The sequence below is a fragment of the Sphaeramia orbicularis genome, chromosome 2 (assembly GCF_902148855.1).
Source record: "Sphaeramia orbicularis chromosome 2, fSphaOr1.1, whole genome shotgun sequence".
Lineage (NCBI taxonomy): Eukaryota > Metazoa > Chordata > Actinopteri > Kurtiformes > Apogonidae > Sphaeramia > Sphaeramia orbicularis.
The window spans coordinates 4,358,483-4,384,236 of record NC_043958.1 but is presented as its reverse complement, the minus strand read 5'-3'; the positions used below and the strand labels follow the sequence as shown (position 1 = coordinate 4,384,236).

The 25,754-nt window shown below is 36.0% G+C and overlaps 1 long non-coding RNA gene across 1 annotated transcript; it reads left to right on the top strand.

Moving 5' to 3' along the window:
• Positions 1-1,016: 1,016 nt before the first annotated feature.
• LOC115434114 (uncharacterized) lies at positions 1,017-11,288 on the top strand. Its single transcript, XR_003937475.1, has 3 exons — positions 1,017-1,029; positions 7,991-7,995; positions 11,096-11,288. It is a non-coding gene; the product is annotated as an uncharacterized LOC115434114 (long non-coding RNA).
• Positions 11,289-25,754: the final 14,466 nt, after the last annotated feature.

Sequence of the window (25,754 nt, the reverse complement as noted above, 5' to 3'; positions counted from 1 at the left end):
TTATTATCCGATTTCTGGACTTACCTAAAATTAGTTTAATATCCCACATATATCGGCAGCGGTATCGGTAGATATCGGAATCGGAAATTAAGCGTTGGACAATATCGGGATATCGGTTTTGGGCAAAAAAGCCAATATCGGACATCCCTAGTTAAAATGAACAAGAAATTGAAGAAAACAAGGGGTGGTCTAATCATTTTTTCCGCGACTGTAGGTTTACATGTATCTTTCTCAGCCTGTCAGTCAAAAAAAAAACAAAAAAAAAACAACTAGTTTCTACTCACAGATCTGATCCAGGCCTATTTGAGTCCAGTGAGCTTCGTGGACAGTTTGGATGCAGACGAACAGACAGCGAGCAGCAGTTGATGGGTTGTTATTTGAAGCTGCCAGTGTGTACAAACTACAGCTCTGACTGCGGCTGTAACCCCACAAAAGACCTGAAACTCCCAAAGCCAGAGCATTTCGCCGCCTGTCTGTCTGTACTTCAAAGATAAGAATCACATTCCGGGTTTGTGGGGCTGCGCGAAGGACGCCAAAAGTCTAAAAGTATGTTAGGAAATGCATATGATGTAGAGTTTGGGAACACGGAGCTGCTCTGTCTGTGGCTTCTCAAGTACAAACAGTTTTGAAAGTGTCGGTGCCAAAGTGTGCAAAAGTTTCCTCTTTAACTGCGTCGGGAGCCAGCGAGGGGCCAGCGGGGCCACCTGCACAGAAGGTAAATGCAACATGGCGGGATTGTGAACCTCCCCGGGGGGTCTTGGACGGCCACATGGCCCGTGGATCTGCCAGGGTGGCCCCCGCGACACCCGGCTGGGTGCCGTGCTGGGCGACATGCAGCTAAGCCCGGTGGATTAGCTAACGGTGCCACCTATCTGATGAGACCGGAGCCAATGGGATTGTGGGTCCTGTGTGTGTTCAGAACCCCCCCCACACATACACACACACACACACACACATACCCCCCCCCACCCACCCATTCCTGACTGCTACTCCCTTTGTTTCTGGCGCCTACATGTGACCATGCTGCTGGTAAAATGTATTGTTGGCTGCTTTATCTTGGACCGAAGAGTCAAAGTCTGTCCAAGGATGAGGACGTTCGCTCCATCTGATGAGTCCGATCCCCCCCCCCCACCACCACCACCACCACCACCACCACCACCACCACCCCCCGTGTGATGTGACAGCTCCCCCTCGTACAGAATGATGGAGAGGCTGCATTTAAAACAGATTAGGCCACATTTTAAAGGGCCGTCAGTCCATTAAGTCTTCCACCGAACACATGATCGGATCTTCCACGAGACGTCCAGATACAGACGTTAGCGCATCGTCTCACTCAGGTGAATCGTCATGGAAACGGTTACGGAGTTAGGAGTTGTCTGAATGTGGTATTATCTTCAGCGTAGACATTTCTGAAGGAGGACGCAGCTTGTCGCAACAGTTGGGGGTCATTTGTACTACGGTTTGGTGAAACGGAAGCTGTGCAGGTTGTTTTGTAAGAAGATTTAACTTTTAGAACTGAAGAGTGGACCTCTACAAACACTAAAAATCTGATTATTATACGACGTATATGATAATCACATAATTGAACCTGTTTACATGACCATAAAAATCTGATAACTGGGAGTAATCACATAATTGTTATAATCTGATCTGATGCGTTTACATGCACTTAAGAAATATGACAATTGAAAAAACCCTGGTTTAGACGTTTCAGTCCATTATCGGATTTCTTTCGGAGTTCGTGCGTATGTAGTGATGGTAGTGATGGAATTGAACTTTTCTGAAGGAGAACACAGCTTGTCAGAACAGTTGGGGGTCATTTTTATGATGATTTGGTAAAACAGAAGCTTTACAAGTTGTTTTATAAGAGGATTTAACTTTTAGAACTGGAGAGTGGACCTCAATGGACACTAAAAATCTGATTATTATCCGATTTCTGGACTTATCCGATAATTGCGTCATTGAGCTCGTTTACATGACCATAAAAATCCGCTAACTGGGAGTAGTCTGATAGTTGTTATAATCTGATCTGATGCGTTTACATGCACTTGGTTGGGCCTGGTTTAGATGTTTCAGTCCATTATTGGATTTCTTTCGGAGTTCGCACGTATGTAGTGATGGTAGAATCGAACTTTTCTGAAGGCGTACACTCCTTGTTGCAACAGTTGGGGGTCATTTTTACTGCATTTTGGTACAACTGAAGCTTTACAGGTTGTTTTATAATAAGATTTAACTTTTTTAACTAAAGAGTAGGCCTCAACGGACACAAAAAAATCGGATTATTATCCGATTTCTGGACTTATCCAATAATTGCGTCATTGAGTTTGTTTACATGACCATAAAAATCCGCTAACTGGGAGCAATCAGATAGTTGTTATAATCTGATCTGATGTGTTTACATGCACTTGGTTGGGCCTGGTTTAGACGTTTCAGTCCATTATCGGATTTCTTTCGGAGTTCGCGCGTATGTAGTGATGGTAGAATCAAACTTTTCTGAAGGAGAACACAGCTTGTCAGAACGGTTGGGGGTCATTTTCACTACATTTTGGTACAACTGAAGCTGTACAGGTTGTTTTATAAGATGATTTAACTTTTGTAACTAAAGAGTAGACCTCAACGGACACAAAAAATCTGGTTATTATCCGATTTTTCTGGACTTATCCGATAATCACATCATTGAACCTGTTACTATGACCATAAAAATCCAACAACTGGGATTGTAAGAATTATAATAATCAGATCTGATGCCTTTGCATGCACTTGGTTGGGCCTGGTTTAGATGTTTCAGTCCATTATCGGATTTCTTTCGGAGTTTGTACGTATGTAGTGATGGTAGAATTGAACTTTTCTGAAGGCGTACACTCCTTGTTGCAACAGTTGGGGGTCATTTTTACTACATTTTGGTACAACTGAAGCTTTACAGGTTGTTTTATAAGATGATTTAACTTTTTTAACTAAAGAGTAGGCCTCAACGGACACTAAAAATTTGAATATTATCTGATTTCTGGACTTATCCGATAATGACATCATTGAGCCTGTTTACGTGACCATAAAAATCCGACAACTGGGATTGTAATAATTATAATAATCAGATCTGATGCCTTTACATGCACTTGGTTGGCCCTGGTTTAGACGTTTCAGTCCATTATTGGATTTCTGACGACATCACTTCATCAGTTTTCTACTCTTCAGTTGTTTTTTGCACATGTGCAGATGTAAAAGAACTAAATAAATCAGATTAACCTGTACACATGCATAAAGACAGCAGAGTATTGGGGAGAAATCCAGGTGTGTTAATCTGATTACTCATAATCTGATTACCGAGCCTGTTTATGGACTAAACTCCAATCATTATCTGATTTCTGGAGTTATCAGATCATTATTATTATTATTATTATTATTATTATTATTATTATTATTATTATTATTGTTAAAATTGTACTTCTTTTAACCCATAAAGACCCAAATATCCACTGGTGACCAAAACCATCTACTGATCTAAACTGTTTAATTACTTCTGACCCACTCATTCTATTAACCCATGTAAAAAATTGGCTTAAAATGCAGTTTGTTTGAGGTAAATGCAATATAACATTAATGTAAAGCAGGAAAACATGGTTGGTTTGTCTTTTGGTAATTAACACTTAAGCCAGAATTCAGCTGAAGTTTTTAGTTCAGCAGTTTGGCATTTATTCTGATCCCAAACTAGAGGATTGGACGCATTTCACTTATTGTAGAAGCATCTTAACCCATAAAAAATGTACCAAAAAACCTTGAAATATGACATAAAAGTGAACAAATGCTTCTAAAGTGAGGAGAAAATAAGTAAAATACTTGAAAATAGGGGGAAAATTACCAAAAATCCTTTAAATATGACATAAAAGTGAACAAATGCTTCTAAAGTGAGGAGAAAATAAGTAAAATACTTGAAAAATAGGGGGGAAAAAATACTAAAAAACCTTGAAATACAGCATAAAAGTGAAGAAATGCTTCTAAAGTGAGGAGAAAATAAGTAAATGAGACTCCACAGTCTCAGTGCGGATCTCAGATTGTCTCTCTGACATATCTGCATGGATGAAAGCCCATCACCTTCAGCTGAACCTGTCCAAAAGTGAACTGCTGGTCTTCCCAGCTAAGCCAACCATACAGCAGGACATCTCCATCACTATTGACTCCATACCTCTGGCTCCTACCAGTGTAGTACGTAACTTGGGAGTCATGATTGATAATCAGTTGACCTTCACGGATCACGTTGCCTCTGTCACCCGATCATGCCGTTTCACTCTGTTCAACCTAAGAAAGATCAGGCCATACCTAACCCAACAGGCCACCCAGCTCCTGGTGCAGACTATGGTTATCTCCACCCAGCTCCTGGTGCAGACTATGGTTATCTCCACCCAGCTCCTGGTGCAGACTATGGTTATCTCCACCCAGCTCCTGGTGCAGACTATGGTTATCTCCCGTCTTGACTACTGCAATGCTCTTCTAACGGGCCTCCCAGCTTGTGTTGTCAAACCACTACAGATGGTCCAGAATGCAGCAGTGTGTCTGGTCTTCAATCAGCCTAAAAGGGCACATGTCACCCCCTTACTCATTGAGTTACACTGGCTACCCATAGCTGCCCGCATCAAATTCAAATCTTTAATCCTAGCCTACAAAATTCTCCGTGGGTCTGCTCCTGTCTACTTAGGTGCGCTGATAAAAGCTTATGTCGCCCCACGACCACTCCGCTCATCTGGGGAACGTAGTCTGGTGGTCCCCAGACCTTGTACAAGACAATCCAGGCTCTTTTCATGGGTCGTTCCACGTTGGTGGAACGCTCTACCAAGTGCTACAAGAACAGAGTCATCCCTGCCTATCTTCAAGAAGCTCCTGAAGACCCAGCTCTTCCGAGAGCACCTCCTGTCCTAGCACTTTCAAACATTCCATTTGAAATATTCTAATAAGGTTTTTCCCAGGATAACCACAGATTCTTTCACGATTATCTCTGGACCTGCTGCGGTGGTCCTGCCTCTCTCCTGCCTTCATCATCACCACTCACTTATCCTCAACCGCCTCCATGTGTCTCCCCCTACTCCCCCCTTCTCCCCCTCTCCCCCAGTCCCTATCTCTATCGCTCTCTCTTTTTCCCCTTCTCTACTCTCTCTCTTTAACCCCAACTGGTCAAGGCAGACGTCCATCCTCCAGGAGTCTGGGTCTGCTCGAGGTTTCTGCCTGTTAAAGGGAAGTTTTTCCTTCCACTGTCACCAGTCACAAGTGTTTGCTCCAGGAGGATTCTGTTGGGTTTCTGTAGAATTGACTTAGAGTCTGGTTTTGACCAACTCTATATATAAAATGTCAAGAGATAACTTTTTTGTGATCTGGCGCTATATAAATAAAATTTGATTGATTGAGTGATTTAATTGGTTTTCCCCTGTAAGTCGCTTTGGAAAAAAGCGTCTGCCAAATGCGTAAACATAAACATAAACATAAAATACTTGAAAAATGTGCAGAGTTCATCGTTCCATAACATCCAGAACTCTGTATTTAGTCTGTTAACCCTCAAAAACTAAAACCATCTACTGATATAAACTGTTTAATAACTTTAGATCCGTGACTAACTGGTGTAAAATACAGTTTGTCATCTTTTCATGGTCATCAGATATGAGTCATTTGGACGTTCAGAGGCTCTGTAGTTACCATGGAAACACCATCATCTTCTACAACATTGATTCACCAGTAAAACCCATGGTGGTTGAATCAATGGCAGTGAATGGAGACACAAAACATGATAAATGAAATGGAAAAAAACCCCTGAATAATAAATCAATAAAATAATAAGTTACATGCAAAAGTAAGCCACAAACTGAACAAAAATGAAGAAAAATAGATAGAAGAGGCTAAAAAAAATGTAGAAAAAATAAGCAAAATAACTAACAAAATGCACAAAAATAAGTAAAATAAATAAAATGAATAAAAAGTGAACAGAATGAATGAAAAATTTGCAAAAATAAGCGGCACTATGGATGATCAGAGGCACTGTAGTTACCATGGAAACACAGTCAATCTTGTCATCAGCGTTGTCATCGATTCACCAGTAAAACCCATGGAGCTGGATCAATGACAGTGGATGGAGACACTGGGTTTATGTTCAGTTAATGATAGATTTGAGTGAAAAAGTCACTTTTTCTTCATTTTTTTTTCTGTTTCTGAAATTAACCCTCAACTTTAATCTGAGCTTTTATGAACATCTACATGATCAATGAATTAAACATAAGAAAATACCTGAATTTCACTGGGAAAAAATGCAAAATACAGAGGCTACTATTACAATAAATGGTGATAAATCACTTAAGAAAAGTTAAATATGAAGAAAAAAATAGTTTGGAACTGCCCCAAAAGTAGCACTGGGTCTTTATGGGTTAAGACATTTCAGGTTATTCATATTTTTTGTGAAAGGATAGTTTATAAATACAAATATTTTCATGTTATTTTCCTTTTTTACACTTAAACAAAAAGAAAAATGTGTAGCTGTCATTATTTCATATGTTATTATGTTAGTATTTGACTGGTCTGATCCACTTTAGGTTATATTAGTCTGAATTAAATGAGTTTACCCACTGGGCCTTGAATATTCTTGACAAAAATAAAAGCGTTTCCATGTCTTGTCAAGGTGAAACCTGTCGTATTTTTATTTTCTCACCTCCTCTTCCATCTTAATGAGCTGAGGTTTGCGTGGATGCGTCACACCGGTGGACGTGATCGGACCAAACGGAGCGGATCGGAGCAGATTTCCTATTGATAATAATGAGACAGGCTGAAGGATCTCCCCTGTGCTGTATAATGATGTGTCACCGCCGGAGCATCGGTGTCTGGTCAAATGAGGCCCGTGGACAAACCTCCTGCATCGTACTGTGAACCTGAACGCCTCATTAAAAATTCCTCCCTGTAACGCAGCGGCGTCAAACTCATTTTAGTTCAGGTTCCACATTCAGCCCAATGTGATCTCAAGTGGATCCGATCAGTAAAATAATCTATCAACAAAAATCTGAAGTTTTCTCTTTGTTTTAGTATAAAAAAAAAAGTAAAATTACATCACGAAAATGTCAATAACCTGAAATTTCTTACTGAAAAGTAGTGCAATTTCAACAATATTACATCTCAGCAACTCAGTGGATGTACAAATGCATAGAATATTTACTAACAGGAAGAATATTGGTAAAATTGCACTTATTTTACTTATATTTCAGGTTCAGATTATTCATATTTTTATTCAGTCCAATATGATCTCAAGTTTGCCAGACTGGTAATACCATAATAACACATAAATAATGTTAAAAATGAACACAAACACGAACAAAATGAACAGAAATAAAAGTAATTCAAAAAGTAACATATATGAACAATATAAACAATAACAAGAAAGTTAATAACCTGAACAACCTGAAATTTTTTAAGAATATAAGTAAAATTTTAACAATATTACGTTTCGGCTTATTATAATTGCAATTTAGGGATCACAGTTGATCTACAAATACACAAAATATTTACTAACAGGAAGAATATTAGGAAAATTGCACTGATTTTATTTATATTTCAGGTTCAGATTATTCGCATTTTTATTCACAGTCCAATATGATCTCAAGTTAAGCGAACTGGTAAAATAATATCATAATAACCTATAAATAATGTTAAAAATGGACAAAAATGTACATGATTATGAACAGAAATATTAAAAAATACAAAAAAATTACATAAATGAACAATATAAACAATAACAAGAATGTTAATAACCTGAACAACCTGAAATTTTTTAAGAATATAAGTAAAATTTTAACAATATTACGTTTCGGTTTATTATAATTGCAATTTACAGATCACAGTGGATCTACAAAAGCACAAAAATATTTACTAACAGGAAGAATATCAGTAAAATTGCACTGATTTTACTCATAGTTTAGGTTCAGATTATTCACATTTTTATTCACAGTCCAATATGATCTCAAGATAGCTGGTGTGGTAAAATAATACCATAATAACCTATAAATAATGTTAAAAATGGACAAAAATGTACATGTTTATGAACAGAAATAATAATTAAAAAAATAATTTAAAAAAAACATATATGAACAACATAAACAAGAACAAAAATGTCAACCTGAACAACCTGAAATTTCTCAAGAAAAATAAGTCAAATTTTAACAATATTACATCTCGTCTTATTATAATCACAACTTGCAGATCACAGTGGATCTACAAAGTTAAGCGGACTGGTAAAATAATAAGCTATAAATAATGTTAAAAACTGACAAAAAATTCCAAGAATATGAACACAATGAACAGAAATAATTTTAACAAATGCAAAGAATTAACATATGTGAACAATATAAACATATATATCTGTTACGCCCCGGCCTAGGGGTTCACCAGGGCGAACATAATAGGCTCAACTTTTGTCCCCTCCCAGCTCCCAAGCACACACGTCAGTCAAAAACTAAGATTCACAATATTTATTATCAGTATCTTGTTCAACTAAGGAAGGGTTAGGGGAGGGAGCGGCTAAAACAACAAACAAAATATCTGTAGAGTTTAAACTAACTTTCCTAATCCAAAATAAATGCAAGAAATAAAATACAGAAAACTTACCTAACTATCTAACCAAAAACAGGAGAAAATGGGAAAACAAAAGAGCCGACCTCCCCTACCAGAAAAAGGTTCAATTTAACAAAACTATTTACAAATACAAACAATCGGAGTTTTCCACGAGCACGAAGACTGACGGTCACACACACGAACACAGGGTTGGGAGCTGACAGGAGGCAAGAGCGAGCGAGGATGGGAGCTCCAGGGCCATCTTTAAAGGGCCGGGCAATCATGCTCCACCAATCAGAAACCTGCAACAAACGGAAACAAAAGGGGCACAGCACACCTACAGGACGGGGGGAAAACACACACACACTCTAAACAGAAAACACATACATATAAATAGACAAATTATGACCCAGGGTCATAACATATCATATGTTATAATATCTAATAACAGGAAGACAATTGGTAAAATTGCACCTATTTTACTTAAAATATTTCAGGTTCAGATTATTCACATTTTTATTCACAGTCTAATATGATCTCAAGCTAGCTGGACTGGTAAAATAATATAAGAATAACCTACAAATAATGTTAAAAATGTACAAAAAATAACATGAACAGAAATGAATAAATACATGAATACAAAAAATTAACATATAAACAGTAACAAGAATAAAATATTTAGTTTAATATTGTTAAAATTGCACAAGAAATGTCAGTTTGTTGTGAAAGTATAGTTTGTAAATGTAAATATTTTCAGTGTAATTTTACTTTTTTCCACATCAAAACTTGGAGTTGTCATTATTTACATGTTATTATGTTATTAATTTACTTTAGATCATATCAGTCTGAATGTGGAACCTGAACTAAACGACTTCAACATCCTTAATTGTTAATATCTTCAGTGTAATTTTTCCACTTCGGGCCGTATTGGACCCTTTAGCGGGCCGGTTTTGGCCCACGGGCCGTATGTTTGACCCCCCTGCAAAAGGATATTTTCCATGATTGATGGAAAACCCGTGCACTGGTCTGAAAAGTGCGACACATCTCGGTCTTATCCCTGATACGAGACGACCTTTGGAACTAAAATAGCTGTTTTTTTGAGGACGTAATCACTTGTACGTTTGGAAGTTAAGCTCTTCTCCGTCAGCCACGGCGGATAGATGACACTCTGTAATGAAACCCTTCAAGTCCCGCGCTGAAAATGACCTGTCATTCAAACAAATTAGATCTAAATGAAGCTGCTTGAGTCCGTCCACCCAGCGCCGGCGTCAACCAACTTCTCTGATGCTCTCTAATTAAAAACGAACACTTCTGCGCTCGTTTGGCCACGCTGTAAATTAAAGCAGGATCTACTGTACGCACACATCCTCCATCCTCGCAGCAAACGGGATCAGTTTCCTGTTTTAGGCTGAGAGTTGAACGCAGATGTGAAAAGGAGCGATTCTGCAGGAAAACAACTGGGTTTGTTTTGACAACGTACAGCACACTAGGTTTAGGAAACAAACAACAAATCTGCTGAAATTAGGCTCGTTTCACAACCTGTATCTGCAAAAAATAGTCACAAATTACAGCATACAGGGTGGGGAAGCAAAATGTACAGTATTTTGAGGCAGGGATTGAAAGACAGTGTATGACCAATGAGTTTATTGAAAGTCATGAGAATTTATTTGCCACAAAAAAATTTACATAATAGAAAATGTTTTTATTCTACAGGGTGGGGAAGCAAAATTTACAATGAACGTTTAGTAGTTTTTTCTCAGCAGGCACTACGTCAATTGTTTTGAAACCAAACATATATTGATGTCATAATCATACCTAACACTATTATCCATACCTTTTCAGAAACTTTTGCCCATATGAGTCCCGTATTTTTCGGACTATAAGTCGCTCCAGAGTATAAGTCGCACCAGCCAAAAAATGCCTAATAAAGAAGAAAAAAACATATATAAGTCGCACTGGAATATAAGTCACATTTTGCATCCTTGCTCTGATAGAGAGGCGGTTGCGTTGCATGAAGCGGTAACACCAAGAAGGTCCTCCCTAATCCTGCTCCTGAAGGATTCTGTTGGGTCTCTGTAAACTTAATTTGATTCTGATTTGAATTGATAAAGCACTTTGTGACTCTGTCTGTGAAAAGTGCTCTATAAATAAAATTTACTTACTTACTTACTTACTCCCGCAAAGTCATTTATATTCATCTCCTTGGCAACTACCTGGGCATGGAGACGCAACTGCACTGTTGACAAGCCTCTCCCGGCTGCACGTTGTTCAAGCACCTATGTGCAAACTCATTCCTCTAGTTGTGGCCACCGAGCTTTTAGCCGGCGATTAGCTTTTTTTGTTTTCTTCATTGCAGTTAGAGTAACCTCCGCTTTTTGCCAGTCCCTCACAAGTTTCTCACTCACTCCAAACTTTCTTTCTGCTGCTCGATTACTGTTTTCGGCTGCATATTTCACTGCTTGCAACTTGTAATCTGCAGAATATGATTTTCTTTTTGATGTCATTTTTTTTCAGCCCTTCTCAGTTGTCTTTATAAGTTACCGGTAATGTTGAAATTTTAAATTTTCAGTGGTACAGAAGTAGCAGGTACAGGTACACAAGCCTAGAGCGCCCTCTTGTGGCTGTCATTGTGAAAATAACGAACATGTGAAATTATATAATAATGTGTTAATAATTTCACATATAAGTCGCTCCGGAGTATAAGTCGCACCCCCAGCCAATCTATGAAAAAAAGTGCGATTTATAGTCCGGAAAATACGGTAATCAGGAAAGCAAACGTCAAAGAGTGTGTGATTTGCTGAATGCACTCGTCACACCAAAGGAGATTTCAAAAATAGTTGGAGTGTCCATAAAGACTGTTTAGAATGGAAAGAAGAGAATGCAAATGCAAATGCAAATGCAACCCACCAAAGGGTCCAGTTCGGCCCCTGGGATGTTTTTGCTAAGTGCAAAAATTCTACAGTCTTGAATTGAATTAAGCAAAAAAAAAAAATTAGCTTGAATTAAGGAAAATATCTTGAATTAAGCCAAAAAAAATATCTTGAATTAAGTAAAAAAAAAAAAATCTTCAATTAAGTAAAAAAAAATCTTCAATTAAGTAAAAAAAATCTTCAATTAAGTAAAAAAAAAATCTTCAATTAAGCCCCAAAAAATCTTCAATTAAGCCAAAAAAAATCTTGAATTTAGCCCCAAAAAATTATTCAATTAAGCCAAAAAAAAATCTTCAATTAGGTAAAAAAAATCTTCAATTAAGCCAAAAAAAAAAAATCTTCAATTAATTAAAAAAATCTTCAATTAAGCCAAAAAAATATCTTCAATTAAGTAAAAAAAAATCTTCAGTTAAGCCAAAAAAAAAAAATCTTGTTAAGTAAAAAAATCTTGAATTAAGCCAAAAAAAAATCTTCAATTAAGCCAAAAAAAAAATCTTGAAATAAGCCAAAAAAAAAAAAATCTTCAATTAGGCCAAAAAAACCCTTCAATTAGGTAAAAAAAAAAAAAAAAAAAAAAAAAAAAATCTTCAATTAAGCCAAAAAAAAAATCTTGAAATAAGCCAAAAAAAAAAAAATCTTCAATTAGGCCAAAAAAACCCTTCAATTAGGTAAAAAAAAAAAAAAAAATCTTCAATTAAGACAAAAAAAAAATTTCAATTAATTCAAAAAATCTTGAATTAAGCCCAAAAAAATCTGGAATTAACAATTTATATTTTTCTTCTTTGTTTTAGTGCAAAAAATAACATTAAATTCTGAAAATATTTACATTTCCAAACTCTCCTGTAACACTAAAATGTGAATTACCTGAACAAATATGAACAACCTGAAATATCTAAAGAAAATTCATCCCAATTTGAACTCTTTTCTGCCTGTTCCTCAGTGTTTAGTGTCTTTGCAGATCTGATCCGTAACGCACATGGACAAATGACAAGTGGAGGCAGAAGATTGTTAAAATTGCACTAAATTTTCTTACATTTTTTAAATTTCAGTTTTTTCAATTTTTTTTTTTTTTTGGATAGTTTATAAAAGTATTTTCATAATTTATTGTTGTTTTTTTTACACTAAAACAATAACAAAAATGTGGAGTTGCCATTATTTATAGATTATTCTGTAATTATTTTTCTGCTCCGGCCCACTGCAGATCAAATTTAGCTGAATATGGAACTGAACTAAAATGAGTTGGACAGCCCTGCTCTATATAATGTCTATTATTGTGGACAGAGGCAGTAAATCCAGGTGTAGATTACTGCACAAAGTGAGGATTGGATTTTCCTTCCTTTGGTCAGGATTTGTCCAGTCAGTCCAGCTGTGATTTACAAGGCTGACAATTAATACTGAACAAACAAGAACTCCAACTATGAATTCTGACAGAGCTGCAGCATCTGAAACTGACCACAATGAACATGTGACAGATGAACAGAACCACAGTGCTGCAGTTTCACAACCACAGTTTGTTATGTCTTTTATGTATTGTGATTGTCTCTCTCAACTCAGAATATATTTTTTATTTATTTATTTATTTTTTATCAATTAGAAATTTCAGGTGACCCCATTTGAATTCCAGGTGACCCCACAGTTGAAAAACACTGATCTAATGTAAAATCCAATCAGAACCTGTATTATATCCTATTTCTTACAAATGAAGAACCTAATTCATATATATATATATATATATATATATATTTATTTATTTTTTTATTTATTTTTTTATTTTTTTAACTTTATTTATAGAACTTTTAAACATTTATAAAACTTTTCATTTCAGAAGTATGACATTTATAATTTCAAGCAATGTATTTATAATACAAAGATTGACACTAGATATGATAAACAAACAGAACCCAAGGCAAAACAAAACAACAATAACAACAACAACAACAACAAAAAAAGGGCAATACAAACAAGACACACATAATGACAGTCGAGACAGTGCATTCTGGTACCATTAAAGGAGGAGAGAAAGTAAATAAACAAAACAAAGCAGGTCAATAACAATATAAACACTTAAAATGTTTTTAAAGTTCCAGGCCAGGCAACATATTCACACAGTGTAAAAGAGGCTCCCATATTTTATAAAATTTATTGATAGAGTTATTTAGGGTGCACCTAATTTTTTCTAACTTTATATTAAGCATGATGTCTCTAATCCATTGATTGTGTGTTGGTGGTGATGAGTCCTTCCATTTGACTAATTCATATTTTTAGTGTCTTCTCACAACATAATGACTCTATTTCTGTAACGGCACTTTTTATTTTGACTTTTTTGCCTCATTATAATGTCAATTTGTAATATCACCCCCCCCCCCCCCCCCAAATCCACCCCCCACCCCCCAGTGTGGCCCTAATACCTCCTTACGTTCCACTCTGTTTTCCCCCAAACACATCACTCACAAACTCCACTGGACGAGGATAAACCACCTCCTCTGAACCTCTCAAAGCCAGAAAAACAATGCACTCCACCTACCCCCCCCCATCCAAACACCCACCCACCCACCTCAGCCCTTTGAACCGTCCCTCCCATGGCGGGACCCGAGGCTGGGCATGGAGAGTTCTGCCAAAGCCGGCACATGGCTGTGGGTCTGGGGACGACAGAAGTCGAGGAGGCCCCTGCAGGGCTCCTCAGCTTCTACGAGACCCCCCCCCCCCCCCATACATACACACCTCAGGCACACAGTAAACCCCCCCACCCCCACCCCCACCCCCACCCCTACCCACCGACACCCACCCCCAGGAGAAACCAGGCGACGAGGACTGTGATCCCTCTGAGCTACGTTCTCCTTTTCCTCCTCCACCCCCCACCCCCCACCCCCCACCCTCCTCTTCCTGGGGGGTACGTCCTGCACATGTGATACGACAGACAGCCTCATGCCACATTACCCATCATACACCTCTCTGTCCATGTCTGCTTCGCTTACAGCCATGTTCACTGATGTAGCATCAAAACTGGGACACACAGACACAGGTCGGGATGGAACCGGCAAAGCAGAACCGCGGTTCTGCGTTTTCTGGTGCACGTTCTTTTAGTTTATTTACTGTTTGCGATGTAAAATAAGAAGTTTTTGTCACACAATTTACTCGCAATTTGAATTTTTATTGGGAAAGTAGTAGTACTCGTAGTAGTACTGAAATATTACAATGTTTACACAATATTTTTACTATTATTTTTATTCTGTTTTGACTTTTTTCTTAATGTATTGTGATTTTATTCATGTTTTACTGCTGTTTTCTCACATTATGACCATTTTAATTCCATAATATTCAGACTTTTTTGGTAGTATTTGGACTTTTTCCCTCATAAGACTTTTTTCAATGAATAACATTTACATGATATTTCTGACTTTTTTCTCCCAACGACTTTTTTGTTGTAATATTGGGACTTTTTTCTTCATAATAATGTCACTATATTCTCAGATTGACTGTTTTATTTTTAATGTTTCAGCTTTTTTCTTGCATTATGACTTTGTTCATACATTTTAACTTTTTTCATTGAGTACCACTGACATGATATTTTGGACTTTTTTTCTCCATACGACTTTTTTTTTTTATATATTTTTGACTTTTGCTCATAATAATGTCACTTTATTCTTACATTTACTTTTTTCTTTTTAATGTTTCAACTTTTTTCTTGCATTGTCGTGACTTTACTCATACATTTTGACTTATTTCAGTAAGTAACATTTACATGATATTTTTGACTATTTTTTCTCATAGTTAAAACTTTTTGTCTGTTATTTTTTGATGTTTTTCCTTAAAATATTATGATTTTATTCCCTTAAAGTTTTTACCACTAGTAAAACTGACATTGTCACCCTATTACGACTTTGCTTACATATTTTTTGTCAGAATATATCAACTTTTTTTTCTGACTTTCTTGTTGTATTTAACTTTTTTACTCGTAATAATGTAACTTTATTTTCTTAATATTGACTTTTTCTTTTACTATTTTACTTTTTCCCTGCAATGTTATTACTTTATTCCCATTATATTGTGACTTTCACCCTTAATAATGCAACTTTATTGTCATGATGTTGAATTTTTAACATTATTATCATTATTATTATTATTATTATTATTATTATTATTATATGACCACTTTGTTTCCATATTATTTTTACTTTTTTTGTTGTAATATATTGACTTTTTTCCTCTTAAATAATATGACTGACTCATGATGCTGAGGTTTTTCTTTCAATATTTAACTTTTTTCTTGTATTGTTTTGACTGTATTTCCATTACAGATATTTGTATTGACTATCTGGAAACCAAAAGAGTAAACAGATGGGAGTAAATCAGCTGAAGAAGTGAGATTGCATGCAAGAGAATAGAGAAAGGGGGATTTTTTTCCAAATATTTGTCAAGGTTTTTAGTTTTTATTTCGATCATCTGGTACAGCCTGACGTCACAAACAAAATAAACCCAAGAAGATTGAATTTCAGTTCATTTCATAAGGATAATTCACCTGGAATGAGTGTCGCTGTCCCATACAGTATATTAGGAACAAACACAACAATATCACCCAGATTTCAGAAGACAATTAAAATGAAGTTTGGTCTTACTTCATTTTAATGGACTGATTTGATTTTTTGTTTTTTGTTTTTTTTAGGTTATTGCACCATTCACAGCCCTTTACTGTTGAAGTTTGACTGAAAACTACCACCAACTTTACTGCTACTGACACAGGAGAACTTGGAACTTCTCTTTAAATGATTTTTTTTTCTTTCCAGAGTGATTTATCACCATGTATTTTTAGTATTACCCTCTGCAGTTAGTGTTTTTCCGTGCAAACCAGGTGTTTTATATTTGAATCACTGATCATGTAGATGTTCATTAAAGCTCTGAGTAATTTCACAGTTTATTACAGACAAAACAAAAGAAAATATATCAATAACTGGGCTTAAAACATGTGTGTCCATCCACTGTCAGTTATTAAACTCCATGGGTTTTACTGGTGAATCAATGCTGTAGAAGATGACGATGTTTCCACGGTAACTAGTCAATAGATTGATCTGAAAAATCACTAAATATACCAACAAAGTGGATAAACTGTCACAAAATACAACTTGTCTGTTTTTCTGACTGTGACAGAAAAATTGTTTCATGTCATTTAGATGAAAAATGTGTGTTTTAGCATTTGAGTCACTTTTCAAAAGTTGCTAAAAGTTTCCAAACAAATGATAAAAGTACCTGAATTTGATGCTAGGAGCTGTTTGGAAACAAAAAGTTGCTAGGGTAGCCTGAAAAGTTGCTCAATCAAGCAACAAAAGTGCTAAGTTGCATCAGTGCCGCTGAAGGACAAGTTCTATTGGAACTTTTTTTTTTCCCTTTAAATATACAACAGTATAAATCTTTAATCATTCATCTGATCCTTCAGATTTACCTACTGTCAACTCTTTGCTGTTTAACCCATAAAGATTCAAACATCCACCGTCGACCAAAACCATCTACTGTTCTAAACTGTTTAATCCAGGGGTGACAAACATGCGGCCCGGGGGCCTAAACCGGTCCGCCAAAGGTTCCAGTCTGGCCCGCAGGATGAATTTGCAAAGCGCAAAAATTACAGTTAAGATAATCACAATCAAGGATGTCGAACTCATTTTAGTTCAGGTTGCACATACAGAACAATGTGATCTCAACTAAAATAATAGTATAATAACCTATAAGTAATGACTCGAAATTTTCTTAGTTTAATGTGAAAAATATCATATGACATTACACCTCTAAATAATGACAACTTCAAATTTTTCTCTTTGTTTTAGTGTAAAAACTTACATTAAATTGTGAAAATATTAACATTTACGAACTATCCTGAATGTGAAAAACCTGAAACCTGAAACCTGAAAAGTGAAATTTTAACATTATTCTTCCTGTTATTAAATTTGTTGTGCCTTTGTAGATCCAATCCATAATATGCATGTATAAGTGGTAAGTTGAGGTGTAATATTGTTAAAATTACACTTATTTTTCTCAAGAAATTTCTTTTTTTTTTTTTCAGGTTATTCAAGTCATTTTTGTTTTGATAGTTTGTAAATGTTCATATTTTCAGAAATTTAATATTGATTGCACTAAAACAAAGAGAAAAATTTGGATTCGTCATTTTTTACAGGTTATTATGCTATTATTTTACTGGTCCGGCCCACTTGACATCAATTTGGGCTGAATGTGGCCCCTGAACTAAAAAGAGTTTGACACCCCTAGTTTAATCCATTAATCATATCAGTTCAAGCAAATAATTGGTGTAAAATACAGTTTGTCGTCTTTTCATGGTCATTAGATATGACCCATTTGGACGTTCAGAGGCTCCGTAGTTACCGTGGAAACACCGTCATCTTCTACAGCATTGATTCACCAGTAAAACCCATGGAGTTGGACCAGCGACAGTGGATGGACACACTTGTTTTATGTTCAGTTAATGATAGATTTTTTTGAAAAGTTTGTTGTTTTTGATATAAAAACCCTCAATTTTAATCAGAGCTTTAATGAACATGTGCATGATCAGTGAATTTAACATAAGAAAATACATGATTTACACAGAAAAAATGCGAACTATAGAGCATAAGCCTAACCTTAAAGTGATAAATCCCTTAGTAAAGAGAACTGCCACAAAAGTAACACTGGGTCTTTATGGGTTTAAACTCATCAAAAGTACCTGAAATTTAATTAAGTTAATACCATTATCCATAATTTTACACCCTGGACGTGTCATTAGGACGCCACAGGCTAAAACCGAACTAGGTATTCAAACCAGAACAGCACCTGTTCCATCGTGCGAGTGTATTAAACTAGGAGTAGAGTTTTATTTATTATTGATGAAAAGTTTCCGAACAAGATTTAAAGACCTGCTAGACTCACATAAATCTGGAGTAGTTGGTCCAAGGGTTGGATTCTGCCAAATAAATCAAGAGGGAACCATGCACCCACCAACTAGGGTTAGAAATGCAAATATACAGACGCAATTGGAAATAAAAAGAACCTGGTTTTTACTGTCAGGAGCTCTAAGGTGTGAGTCTTTTTCCTTACCTGCCATAAAACAGAGCAGTCATTTGATTTGCCCGATATAAAGGATAGGTAAGTGCATTGATATGAATTCCTGAGGCTTGGCTGTTATTCTGCGTGGCGGTGTCTTTAAACAGTCTTTAAACAGTCTCGCTCGTGTCCCGGGGGAACTTTAAAGTGGCATCAACCGCTGCTTTTATGAGTCCTCGGCAGAGCAAAACGGATGACATTGAACGGCTCCGAGATCCAATATTCTACACATAAAGACCAACGCTTATTTGCTGTTACAAGTATTAGCTTCTGTATTAGATTCCCCCGCTCAATATTGGCTTGTTTGGAACTTGGAGCCTTCTACTCTTACAAAAGAAGAAGTACAAAAGCCCGAAAAGTTGGAACAAAAGCCAAGAAGAAGAAGAAGAAGAAGGGGGTTGGTGATGTTTGGTGTTTTTTTTTCTTTTTTTTTTTTCTTCGCAGATCCACTGTGTTCATTAGTTTGCTCATAATCTGCCGATGTGGCGATAAAAAATGTGCACCAACGGAAAGCAGCCCAGCCTTTCCCTGACACGCCATTAAACCGTGATGCATGACTGTTGCGGCGACTACTCCGTCGGAGTATTTCCAGTTGAAAGGTCAACAGGGAGACATGACAGCGCGACGAAGTGGTGAGCTGTTCATTTTTTTTTTTATTCCCCGCACTGTTAATATCTGTCAGTTTGAGCTAGGTGTAGAGACTCTACCGCAGATACTTAAAGGGTCCATAAAGGGAGTAGAAACAACCCTGGTTCTTGTAACAAGTGGTGTAATGGAGCCATCCTGGGCGGCCATTTTAACCCAGAAAGACCCAAACATCCATCACCGACCACAAGCATCCACTGATCTAAACTGTTTAATACCTGTTCATCCTCTAATCCTATCAATACACGGAAATAATTGGTGTAAAATACAGTTTGTCGTCATCAGATATGACCCATTTGGACGTTCAGAGGCTCCGTAGTGAACGGAAAAGTCACAAAAATGTACAAAATGTGAAATAATGTGAAATAAATGAAGTAAAAAAAAGAATAGTGAATGGAAAAGTCACTTAAATATGAAAATCTGTGAAATAAATGAACAAAATGAAGTAAAACAAAAGAAAAAGGTAAGCAGCAGAAAGGACAGTAACAGCGAAAGTTACCAATAAAATGAACAAAAAATGAATAAAATGTGCAAAACAATAATTAAAATGGGAAAATGAAATACAAAATTAACAAAGACATATAAAATAATGAGTAAAATGGTCATCAGATATGACCCATTTGGACGTTCAGAGGCTCCGTAGTGAACGGAAAAGTCACAAAAATGTACAAAATATGAAATAATGTGAAATAAATGGAGTAAAAAAAAGAATAAAGTAAGCAACAGAACAGACAGTAACAGCCAAAGTTATCAATAAAATGAACAAAAAATGAATAAAATATGCAAAATAAGAATTAAAATGGGAAAATGAAATACAAAATTAACAAAAAACACATAAAAATAATGGATAAAATGGTCATGGTCATCATATATGACCCATTTGGACGTTCAGAGGCTCTGTAGTGAACGGAAAAGTCACAAAAATGTACAAAATGTGAAATAATGTGAAATAAATGAAGTAAAAAAAAGAATAAGGTAAGCAACAGAACAGACTGTAACAGCCAAAGTTATCAATAAAATGAAGAAAAAATGAATAAAATCTGCAAAATAATAATTAAAATGGGAAAATGAGACACAAAATTAACAAAAATACATTAAAATAATGAGTAAAATGGTCATGGTCATCAGATATGACCCATTTGGACGTTCAGAGGCTCCGTAGTGAACGGAAAAGTCACTTAAATATGAAAATCTGTGAAATAATGTGAAATAAATGAACTAAAATGAAATAAAACAAAAGAAAAAGGTAAGCAACAGAACAGACAGTAACAGCCAAAGTTATCAATAAAATTAAGAAAAAATGAATAAAAATCTGCAAAATAATAATTAAAATGGGAAAATGAGACACAGAATAAAAAGAAAGAAAGAAAATAATGAATAAAATGGTCATGGTCATCAGATATGACCCATTTGGACGTTCAGAGGCTCCGTAGTTACCATGGAAACACCGTCATCTTCTACAGCATTGATTGACCAGTAAAACCCATGGAGTTGGATCAGTGACAGTGGATGGACACACTGGGTTTATGTTCAGTTAATGAGATTGGACTGGAAAAAGTCCCTTTTTCTGCAGTTTTCTCTGATTCGATCTAATAACCATCAGATTTTATGACGCATCTACATGATCAATTAATTAAATATAGGAAAATATCTGAATTTTACTGAAAAAATGCTGTATGTGGAGAATAATATGATATAATAAATGGTCATAAATCAGTTGGAAAAGGTCAAAACTAGAGAAAAAACTCATGTGAATGTCACCATAAATGGAGTAATCAATGACAGTGGATGGAAATGCCTGGTTTATGTTCAGTTAATGATAGATTTTGTTGAAAAAGTCACATTTTCTGTAGTTTTCTCCGTTTTTGACGTAATTATCCTCAACTTTAATCTGAGCTTTAATGAACATCTACATGATCAGTGAATTAGATTTAGGAAAATACACGATTTACACGGAAAAAATGTCAAATATTTTATAATATTTGAAGGCTGCTATTATAACAGTATGAATCATAAATGAAAGTGTCAGAAAATGTCTTCTTTGCCAATTCTTTTGCACGGAAGAACTTAACTTTCAGTACCTGTCCATTAATGATCATTATTATAAGTAATAAATGCTTAAAACAGTGTGTTTTAGTGAAAAAGAAAAAAGTTTTTAGCCTATTTTAGCATATTTTAGTATATTTATTACCAGAAACAACTGTAAATGTCCATAATGAAACTTTTTGAGATTGCAGAAATAAACTTTCAACTCTTTTACATCTGCTCAAACCTGCTTATTGCTCCTGAACATTTATTATCCGTATTATTCCTTCATATTTTAGTTATTTCCAGGTGTTTTTCAGCCTGTGTGGAAGTCCTTACAGTCTTCTATTGCTGCCGTAAAGCGTTATATAGTGTCGGAAAGCTCAGACAAAACGTAGCGCCGGAGAGACTGCTGTTGTTAAAGGGTTAAAAACAGGAAAACACTTGATTTATTCTGATTAAATGCAAAATACAGAAGATAATATTATAACACTGGGTTACAAAGAAATGTTTTTTGCAAGTTGTCTCGGTTTTTTCAACTGAATTCGGACCATTTTGCACCGCTAAATCCAAAAATGACATCTGTTTTTCTCAAGCAGGTCAGGTTTTTTTGCTCATTTGATTTTGAAAAATTTGATCTTCTCACAAAATTGATTACATTTTTGTGACTTTATCAGTTGATTACCTCCGCCAAGGAGGTTATGTTTTTGCCAGGGTTTGTTTGTTTGTCTGTCTGTTTGTTTGTTTGTTTGTCTGTCCGTTAGTGTGCAACATAACTCAAAAAAGTTATGGACAGATTTGGATGAAATTTTCAGGGTTTGTTGGAAATGGGATGAGGAAGAAATTATTCAATTTTGGTGGTGATCGGGGGTGGGGGGGCCCACGGGGGGGGGGGGGGGGGGGGGGGGGGGGGGCACTGATCAGCCTTGGCGGAGGTCTGCGCTCTCCGAGTGCTTCTAGTCGAAGCCATTTCATTCACCTGTAATATTAAAAAAAAAACATTAATCAATTAAATACATGAGGGAAGTAGTTCAACGATCATCCTACTGACTGTCAGTCATAGTTATGTAAGACCAGTTAATTAATTAATTAATCACTTATCTATCTATTACTTATCTATTTTTTTTTTGTTTGTTTTTTTGTTTTTCTTAAGACCTTCCACGCTTTGTAGTTGTTTTTTTTTGTTTGTTTGTTTGTTTTTTGTTTTTTTGATACTTTTCATGTATGTATAGAAGCCCTGTTGAGCCGCATTATGTAATAAATTCCCATTATGTAATAAAAGTTCAAAATGTAATAAGAATGTCACGTCATCTTGTAATAAAGCCGCATTATGTAATAAACTGACGCATTTTGTAATAAACTACATCAACGCATTGTATAGTAAATGTTTTCACATTATGTAGTAAGTTATTACAGTTTGAGAAATGTATTACAAAAAGCATTTGACACATTTTTATTTAAAAAAAAAATAAAAATGCAATGACATGGTTCATTATGTAATAACAATCCAAATTAATATAATTTCAGAGCAATTTAGAAGAAATAAATTTCTCAAATTGTAATAAGTCACTACATAATGCGAAAAAATGTACTACATAATGCATTGAGGTTTGTTTATTACAAAATATGTCAGTTTATTGCATAATGTGGCTTTATTACAAGATGACGAGACATTCTTATTACATTTAGATTTTTTATTACATAACTGGAATTTATTACATAATGCGGCTCAACAAGCCCTCAAGGTTATTGTTATTATTAAGCAACATTGTATGAATGTCATGATCCATGTGATCCAACTCTAATAAAAACTTGAATTAAAAACAAAAAACAAAAAAAAACAATCATAAATTGGCAAAAGTAAAATCTTCAGAAGTCATTTATTGCAAGAAATATGAAAGAATTTTGTATCATATGATGTGAAAATGCCCATAAATGTAAGCAAAAATGTTAAAAAGCCGATATGTAGCATAGTTCAGAAAGTTGACCTGATTGAGCAAAATGAATGTGATTTTTGGATTCAGCACACCAAAATTATCCGAAATCAGCTCAAAAAACTTCAACAATAAATTTGTTGTTGACCAGTGTAGTAAATGGTGATAAATCCCTTCAAAAAGGTTAGATTTCCAGAAAATGTCGTACAGGAACTGACACCAAAGTAGCGCTGGGCCTTCAGGGGTTAATGGATGTAACCTGTTTATCTGGAACATACGCTCCCAACACAAACACGCCACTCATTTTTCCACGCTTTTATCTACAAAACCCACGTTGTTATCGCAACATATGAAGCGTCGGCCGGTATCTTCCATCACAATTACTTCTAATGGCTTTTAAAGTAGTTACCTGCGAAGTCCTGACATTTATTACGGTCATTTTCGAGGGCCGGCGCGGCGCAAAGGTCCGCTGCTATCGGGACGCGGCATCATTATGAATTATTGTTTGTGGCCAAGGTAGAAAATTGTACTTTGTGGCTCTGTTTCCCCCATGATAAATCAACCAGTCACTTCTCACATCTCGGACTCTCAAAGCTGCTGAGCGTAGGACTTTTCACCCTCACTACACACTGTTTACCCATTTCCTTCTACCGCCGCCGCCGCTACGTGAAAAAGCGTCCTGCAGGTTGTTTGCTGCAACAGCTGGTTTCATTCATTTTTCAAGCGCAGATCTTCGCTCATGGCTGATTATTAGCGCTACTTTTCAGACGTTCACCTTAACGCAGTGTTTCTCGGGTGTTTTGTTTTTTTTCTTCAGGTTCGAACATGTATCAGGTGGAACTAATGTTTTAGCGTTGGAGCACCCTGGACTCATTTTAGGGACGTACAACAAACAAATCTACTGCCATGGTGATCTGTCACTAGACTAGACCAAGAGTTTAGGTTTGGAGAGTGGACAAGGACTGGACTGGAAAAGAAAAATGTGCAATGTTTCTGGTTTTGCACAGTTTGTACTTTAATGTTCTGAGATGTGCAACGGAAACGGGTTCGTTGCAGCCACTGATATTGTTAAAATGTTCATCTTTGTTACCAAAATTTGTTTGTTGTTCTACAAAAAAATTTGCCTTATTGTCATAGTTCTCAGGTGTCAAACATGCAGCCCGGGGGCCAGATCCAGCCCGCCAAATGGTCCAGTCCGGCCCTTGGGATGAATTTGTGAAATGCAAAAATTACACTAAGATATTAACAATCCTTTTAGTTCAGGTTCCACATTCAGACCAATTCAATCTCAAGTGGGTGGGACCAGTAAAATACTATCATAATAACATATAAATATTGACAACTCCAAATTTTTCTCTTTGTAAATGTAAATATTTGCATGTATTTACACTAAAACAAAGATTAATTTCACAAAAAATGTGAATAACCTGAAAAATATGAACAACCTGAAATGTCTTAAGACAGGGGTGTCCAAACTTTTTTTAAAGAGGGCCAGATCTGATAATGTGGAGATTGACAGGGGCCAGTTATCCCTTCGGACGTTTTTTAAACAGTAAAAATTACATATAAAAGCGATAATTTTAAAAACAACTTTATTTTCATTGTCAAAATATAATTTTTTTTAAATGGCAATGTAACCAAATCTAAGCCACTCAGGTGTGAACAAATTAAAAAAAAAAAAAAAAAAACATTTCTGCCTTCCTTTCACATCTGGAGTCAGATAACATAGAACAAACTGTATAGAGTATCTTAAACTTCCAAAAAGTTGATAAAAATCTTAACCCCACATTCATTTTAAACATGACTTATATGAGTAATCATTACTCATATATTACTCAGTAATGTAAAGTCTGTTAACGTTTAAGATGAAAACATATGACTCTTACTCTTGTCTTTCACAAAATCATTCAGAAAGTAATATTTGTGTCACATCTACAAGTACATAACACCAGCAATTATAGGCAACTAACCTGGCAACTTGGTAGCCTGTCTTGGTGGTGAATTCACTGAACTCAGGTTCACATGAAGAGTCACTGTTGTGAGTTTAAAGCAGCTTGAATTTGCTTCACTTTTTCAGAACGCTCACTCCCTGCTAGCTTGTCGTATGCGTTAGCATGTTTTGTCTGCTAGTGTGTCTTTACATTGAATTCCTTAAACAAGACAACAGTCTCTTGACAAATTAGGCAAACACAATCACCTCGATTTTCAGTGAAAAAAATTTGTAATTCCCATCTCTCCTGGAAGCGGCGGCCCTCACTGTCAACTTTCGTTTTTTTATTTACAGGCGCCATGGTTAGAAATTAGCGAAAATGGTTCATGGCAAAGTCACAGAGCCAGATAGAGTTAGAGTGGTGCTGCCACCATGAGGTGACAGGAGAAACTGCATTTTGAACCTTTTATGATTCATGTACTCGGATCAACAGTCCAAGCGGGCCATAAATAATACAGTATAAAACCGAAGCTGGGGGCCGTATAAAATCTGACCGCGGGCCGTGATTGGCCCCCGGGCCGGACTTTGGACATGCCTGTCTTAAGAGAAGTAAGTACAATTTTAACAAGATTCCAC